The following is a 7,500-nucleotide window of genomic DNA, read 5'->3' as shown; positions in this document are numbered from 1 at the left end:
GAATCCCGTACAGGCCTGATTTTTTTTTTTTTTTTTTTTCAGGTCTGATTTTCGCTATTGCTTAAATGGCGCTATCTACTGCGAGGATCGTGCATCATACGTATCTAAAACCGCAGTTCAAAATAAATGAACCTCATATATTTCATTGTATCTTATTTATCACTTTCACGGGTTTAATACGAATCAACTTAACGGCCTGCTCCCGGTTGGCGTGTTAGCTCAATTGGTAGAGCGCTGCACTAGTATCGCAGAGGTCAGTGGTTCGAATCCCGTACAGGCCTGATTTTTTTCAGGTCTGATTTTCGCTATTGCTTAAATGGCGCTATCTACTGCGAGGATCGTGCATCATACCCATCTAAAACCGCAGTTCAAAATATATGAACCTCATATATTTCATTGTATCTAACCATAATAAAATTGCAACAAAAGTTGCCCACAGTGGTAATATGCTCAGCAAACATTCTTAGGATATTTTGATCATGTTTCTTCTTCGAAAAGACCTACTCATATAAATCGCGTTTTTTTTTAGTTAAATTGTCCTATATGAAGAGAAATAGTTCATGGTTTATGCATTGTAAGTCCTTTACAGTTGATACAAGAAACACCTGGATCCTCAGAACATGAAAAACAAACAAAATCTTTCATGGTCAAAAGTGTGAAAATAACAGCCGGGACGACGTTCCATAGTTTTTCTTCAGCCTGAAGTCTTATGTAGAGTTCTTACCCCACGCTTGTGACATGAAATCTTACCCGCGGCAATCTACTCATAACAATAATCGCCTCATCATTCCCGCTCGCGGGGCCAGCCTCATTACAGTAAACTTTTTTACAATTTTGATCAACGTTCAAACCCGTATAGCAATAGAGAGAAGATTTATTCGTATGATGCACGATCCTCGCAGTAGAGAGCGCTATTTATGCAATAGCGAAAATCAGACCTGAAAAAAATCAGGCCTGTACGGGATTCGAACCATTGACCTCCGCGATACTAGTGCAGCGCTCTACCAATTGAGCTAACAAGCCAACTGGTAGCAGGCCGTTAAGTTGATTCGTAATAAACTTGTGATGATAAATGAGATACAATGAATATATGATTTATCATCACGGGTTTGTTACGAATCAACTTAACGGCCTGCTCCCAGTTGGCTTCTTAGCTCAATTGGTAGAGCGCTGCACTAGTATCGCAGAGGTCAGTGGTTCGAATCCCGTACAGGCCTGATTTTTTTCAGGTCTGATTTTCGCTATTACATAAATAGCGCTATCTACTGCGAGGATCGTGCATCATACGTATCTACAACCGCAGTTCAAAATATATGAACTTCATATATTCATTGTAGAAGATTTATTCTTAGTTTTTTGATTTAGTCAATCATAAATTTCTGGCAAACGGGAAATTGTAGCAAATGCTATTGGAAAGTACCCAATACACATGAGTGTAGAGCGAAATACAGTTCACAATAACTAATTTCAGTCATTTTGAACTGTATATAGATATATACAGTCAGTATATACGAGTCATATGACTCATATATACAGTCAGTATATATGAGTCATTGCCGCTAGCATTGTGCACAGCTCACTAGGCTCTTCTAGTTTGAGCACTTTGGCATGGCTTAGACAATACCACAAGTGTCGGATCGATTGGGGATCCTCATCGGTTCTCCCCCATCCTAGCATCAGCACTGCACTGATGAGGCCCAGAAGGCCGAAACGCTACTAAATTAGACGTGCGATTTTGAGCTCTTCGATTAGCCAAAGTTTTAATTTATTTACTGTTGATTCAAGGTTAGTCTGACCTTTGGGCTTTTTTTTTCCAATTGCTTTGCGTGTGATTTATGGATTCCAGTATGAATACCGAGGGATTTTTAGAAGATTTAGTCGCCGATGGAACCACTGAAGACTCGTCGATCGTGAATGGAGAATCATATGCGTCGAGAGCTGCACGTACCTCTGGAAATATTGGAAATAATGTACCAAACGAGCGGGTTTTTGCTTTTATTGAAAACAACATGCCGCAGCAGCCGAGAACCGCTTTCTTTACACCGTCTAAATGAGCGACCGCTCGTTCCGTTATGGACGCTTTTTTGGCGCTGAACATTGAATTTACCGACATACAATGCCTCCAACGAAAGCTTAATGGGAAATTCGTCGTGACTTTCAAGTCTGAGACCGCCAAAGAAAGGTTTTTAAGCTTCAACTCTAAAACTTGGTTCAGGAAACTACGCCCTACAAGATGTTGACAAACCGTTAACATTTCTCACCATCTATGACGCGCCCTTTAACCTATCAGATTTGCCGATAATTAAACGCCTAGCACCGTACTGTGAGGTGTTACATTACCGGAGAGGTAAGCATTCTTATGCTCCCGCTATTTACAATGGCTTTCGATACTACCGTGTTCGGGTTTTTAAACCTATCCCGAGTTTCCTGAGATTTGGAAAGTTTCAGATCTTCCTGCGACATAATGGCCAAGTTCCTACTTGCCGTAAATGTAATTGTTCTGGACACGTTGCTAACGGCTGCCCCAACAAGATTTGCTATAATTGCGAAGGCATTGGCCACGAGGCGTCAGAGTGTCAACGCCCCGTTCTATGCTGTATATGAAAAGAGGAAGGCCACTTGGGGATCAATTGTGATTACTCTTGGGTCTTTCCACTCACTCACTGAGCCGAAACCGATGAAACGGATGAAGTAAATATTGACGTATCAGACGACCATGGTTCTATTGACGAAAATGCTCCACTTGCCTCTGTTCTTCTTCCACCCAAACGATCTTCTGAAAATCTTCCTCCGCCAAATCCGCCCGTGAACGAAGAACTTGCTGAAAACTTGCCTCCCGTCTTCCCCCCGCCTGACGACTTCAATGAAACTGATCAATCTTCTCAACCGGAACAACCTTCTCAACCTGAACAGCATGAACAACCTTCTCAACCTGAAGAACCTGATATCTCCGAGCAATCTTCTCAACCGTCATCTGAATCTACTCCTACGGACTCACCACTTATTACTTCACAAGGCCTTATTGCTTCAATTAAATCTGTCATTAAACCACCTTCCCGCCGAACACCTGCTAAGCTATCTGATGAATCATCTCTTGCCTGTTCTCGGAAATCTACCACGCCAACACTTGTTCCTGGAAAGCCTCGTACAAGTTCTTCAATCCCTGTTCCTACTGCATCACAGACTCCCCCACTGGTCATTTCTGATAAACCCGAAGAAGAGATGGAAACCACCCATGATTTGAAAAGAAAATCTTCTGAACTCTCGACCCCTACCTCGAAAAAGGGGAGAAATAGGTGAAGAAAATCCAAGTAAGCCTTTGTAATTTCAAAGTGAGTCTTTCAAATTATTAACTATCAATGCGAGGGGCTTGGGGAATCCCCTCACCCACAATTATTTATTTGATTTAATTGAGAGGATGTCTTGTGATTTTTGCTTTGTACAAGAGACCTTTATTAGTTCTGAGTCTCTGATCAAGGCCGTGTCCCATCGATGGACGGGACGTAGTTTCTGGTCCCCTGCCATCGGCCGACAAGGCGGAGTGGCAACTTTGATTTCCCCTAGAATTTCAGATGGAGTCATATCTTGGAAGAAAGACTCGCACGGTCGTATCGTCAGTATCCTGATCAGGACCAACGATGTCGATCTGAACTTAGTATATATTTACGCTCTCACCAATCCATCTGAACGAAACGTTTTTTTCGGCTCTCTACATGACTTTTTTATTCCATCCTCGGCGACTATCATTGGCGGGAATTTTAACTGCTATAATAACGCTCTAGACAAATTTGGCGGCAACGTCTCTATTCATAAAGATTACCAGTCATTGAAAAGTATTTTCACTCTTATCGATGTATGGCGAAAATTACACCCTAATCAAAGGCAATTTACGTGGTTCAATTCCACCTCAACAATTGCGAGCAGACTCGATAAATTTCTCATCTCTAAGGATTTGCTCTCCCCTGAGACGAAGTGTGATATCTTTCCTTGTTCATTTTCTGATCATGACTTTGTCTCCCTTGTTTTTGACTTTCCTAGTAGCATAAAACGCGGTCCTGGTGTATAAAATTTTAACAACTCCCTTTTGAAAGACAAAGATTTCTGTATTGCTATAGAAAATTTAATCAATGATCACATACGTTTCTTACATGCTTTCGTTTACATCCAGGATTGGTGGGAGTGTCTAAAACGATACGTTAAGGAAGAAGCGATCTCCTTTTCCCGTAAGAAACGGAGACGGTTACAAAGAGATGAAGTTTTCTTAACCAATAAATTAATTCGACTTCGGCAACGTCTAGTTAATGGCGACACAACCGTCTCCGATTTTATATCCAATACGGAAAGTCGCCTGAAAGCTCTCCGTACCAAAAAAGCAGAAGGAATTATGATTCGTAGTCGTGCCAAATGGTTAGAAGAGGGCGAACGCCCCAGCCGATATTTTTTTAATTTACAGCGAAGTAAAACGCAAAGATCGCACATCTCCTCAGTGTACGATTCAGACGGAAATGAGGTCTTCTCTCAAGAGGAAATTGCGAAAGCGCATGTAGATTTTTACTCTCGACTCTTTTCCGAAGAGCCGGTAGATGTCGCGATGCAAACCGATCTTTTATCTTCCTTGTCTCGTCAACTCACGTCCGATCAGGCATCTTCTTGCGAAGGTGACTCGACGCTCGAGGAAATTACTGTCGCTCTGAATAAAATGAACACAAACAAAGCTCCTGGCCCTGACGGCCTTTCAATGAGTTTTACTCAAAGTTCTGTGACCGTTTGGGTCCATATCTGTGCCAGGTATTCAATGCATGCTCTCAAGCTGGAGAGATGTGCGAGTCTATGAAAACTAGTAATACTCGAGTCATTTTCAAGAAAGGGGATCGCAAAGATCTTAAAAATTGGAGACCAATTTCCTTACTAAATGTCGATTATAAGATATGTTCCAAGTCTCTTTCTCTCCGTCTCTCTGAAGTTTTACGGTTTATCGTTGATCCTGATCAAACCTGTTCTGTGCCCGGTCGGAAAATGACGTCAAACCTACACATATTGCGGGATATTTTAGACTATATTCAGCGCACTAACGAAACTGGCATTCTACTCAGCCTCGATCAAGAGAAAGCCTTCGATCGAGTTAATCGCACCTTTTTATTGAATCTATTTAACCGTTTTGGTTTTGGTCCATCATTCTGCCAATGGGTTAGCACACTATATAATGGTGCTAACATGCAAGTCATCGTTAATGAATGGTTAACTGAAGCGATACCTTTTTCTCGCGGAGTGAGACAAGGGGATTCCCTTTCCCCTTTGTTGTATATTTTATGTGTTGAAACTCTCGCCTGTAAAATCCGAAACAATCCCGCCATAGAAGGCTTTCTCTTACCCGGCGCGCGCGGAATAAGATATAAAGTTGGGGTATATGCTGATGATACGACCTGCATTGTTAAATATACTCGTTCGTTGGCATCTCTCTTTGATACCATTAATATTTATGAACGCGGTTCTGGAGCGCGCCAAAATGTCGCCAAAGCGGAGGCCGTGTGGTTGGGTGCGTGGCGTATACGAAGCGATCAACCATATGGCCTCTGGTGGTTGACCAAAATGAAAATCCTAGGAGTCGTTTTCGGCAATGATACTGAAGTGGATAATTGGCAACCAAAACTTGAGAAGTTGGAAAAACATCTTAATCTCTGCAAATCTCGTTCTCTCTCGCTCGTTGGCAAATCTCTTCTGGTCAATGTCTTAGGAATCAGTAAACTACTTTATCTGTCCGGTTCTGTGCGTCCCTCGATGGGTTGTTTGCAAAGTAAATTCGCTAATTTGACCTTTTGTTTGGGGCTCTCGTACTGAGACAGTAAGTCGAATGAACTGCCACCAGCCTTTTAAAAAAGGTGGCCTGGGAATTTTCAATTTCCAAATCAAAGGTGACTCCTTAAAGCTAGCCTCTCTAGTGTCTAATCTCTCTTTACCCCGAATCAAAGTCCTTTTACGTAACCAAATACTTACTAGGATTTACGCTTGCTTCTTTTCGGCCGGTGTGGCATTCTCTTCGCGACAATTCCACTCCGAGTTCGCATGACTCTACACCATATTACGAGAAATGTTTTTCGGCGCTTACCACTCTTCGCGGGATTGTGTCCCGCAAGGAGTGGCAGACTTCGATTTTACCTCTAAGAAATGCTATCGGGCCTTGTTAAGAGAGAATTCTGCTTCCCCAATTCTTCACCGTTTCTGGCCCCCCTTTCTTCCTATCGGTTTCAAACTTGACAATCTCTGGAAATTGGTTCGAGATGACTTTTCTGAAAACTACAAGAATGATGTCTTGTGGTCAATTGTCCTTCGAGCCATTAGAGTCCGCGATTCTCTAAAACATTGGGGCTATATTGATTCTGATAAAATGTGCCTACTGCTCTCGAAAAGAAACAATTGATCACTGTTTTCTTAATTGTTCCCGTGCTAAAAAAGTGTGGTCGTATTTTTCTCCTGTGATCTCCTCTCTCCTTGGTAATTTCTTCTCTCTTGTACTTCTGTTTTCTTCTTTCAGTGGGCTCCAGCCAGCCCAAAAAATGCGCGACTGGCCCGTTTTCTCATCAAAACGATCTTGTATGGCATTTGGGAAGTTTCGTAATAATGCTACTATTCGCAATGGAAAGGAAAATCATGAGGCTATAATCCGTTATATCCTCAATGACATCAAGAAGAGAATTCTCTGTGACCACTTTCGTCTCCTTTTATCTGACGTTAAAAATTTGTGGGAAGCTCCAGCATTGTGTCAAGTAGACAATACTACTATTAAAATTCTCGTGTAAATAATTAATAGTTGCTTTAGTAACTAATCACTTCATTAGTTTATTAGTAGCATTAATATTGTATTCCTAGAACATTACATTTATTGAATAGACCATTAGCATCACTACATTAGTTAACACTAAATAGATAAATATTAGCTCTACCATTCTTTGATTATTAGCTAGCCTATTAGCCGCACTTTACATTTATGGAATATTAATGGTAATCTCATTAGCATATTATATTAACGACCATTATAGACTCTGAACTTTTCCGAACTGCTTAGTTAGTTGGGGCCAAGCCCACGTGCGTTAGCACTTTTATTTTGTAATCTAGGTGGTTTGTTCGTAATAAACCCTTTTCAAAACTTACAAAAACTGTCTGCAGTTAGATATAGCTCTTTGGCATATAAAGCTCTGCTTTCATGTCCAAATTGAGCATTGTGCATAGCTCACTAGGCTCTTCTAGTTTGAGCACTCTGGCATGGCTTAGACGATACACTATCAGGACAACCATGCTGGCAACACGGCAATCAAAGATGTGATTTACGTGATCGGAGACGTGGTCTCCAGGGAAATTTAACTTTTCAAGGTGACCGGGTCGGGGAAGCCTATAACCCCATATGAAACCCAACTAAGGACCTATTAAAGATACACGACCGAAGTCAACTTAGCGGATCACAAAGGAGGATCCAGTTACGGATACAGGCTAATTTCAATTAAA

The 7,500-nt window shown here is 41.5% G+C and overlaps 1 protein-coding gene across 2 annotated transcripts in view; it reads right to left on the bottom strand.

Moving 5' to 3' along the window:
• The window catches only part of LOC111321502 (endothelin-converting enzyme homolog), a 42,127-nt gene that overhangs the window by 21,786 nt on the left and 12,841 nt on the right, over nt 1-7,500 (bottom strand). The gene's annotated exons all lie outside the window — the stretch shown is intronic.

Source organism: Stylophora pistillata, chromosome 8, assembly GCF_964205215.1.
Source record: "Stylophora pistillata chromosome 8, jaStyPist1.2, whole genome shotgun sequence".
Lineage (NCBI taxonomy): Eukaryota > Metazoa > Cnidaria > Anthozoa > Scleractinia > Pocilloporidae > Stylophora > Stylophora pistillata.
This window is presented reverse-complemented; position numbering and strand designations above follow the sequence as displayed.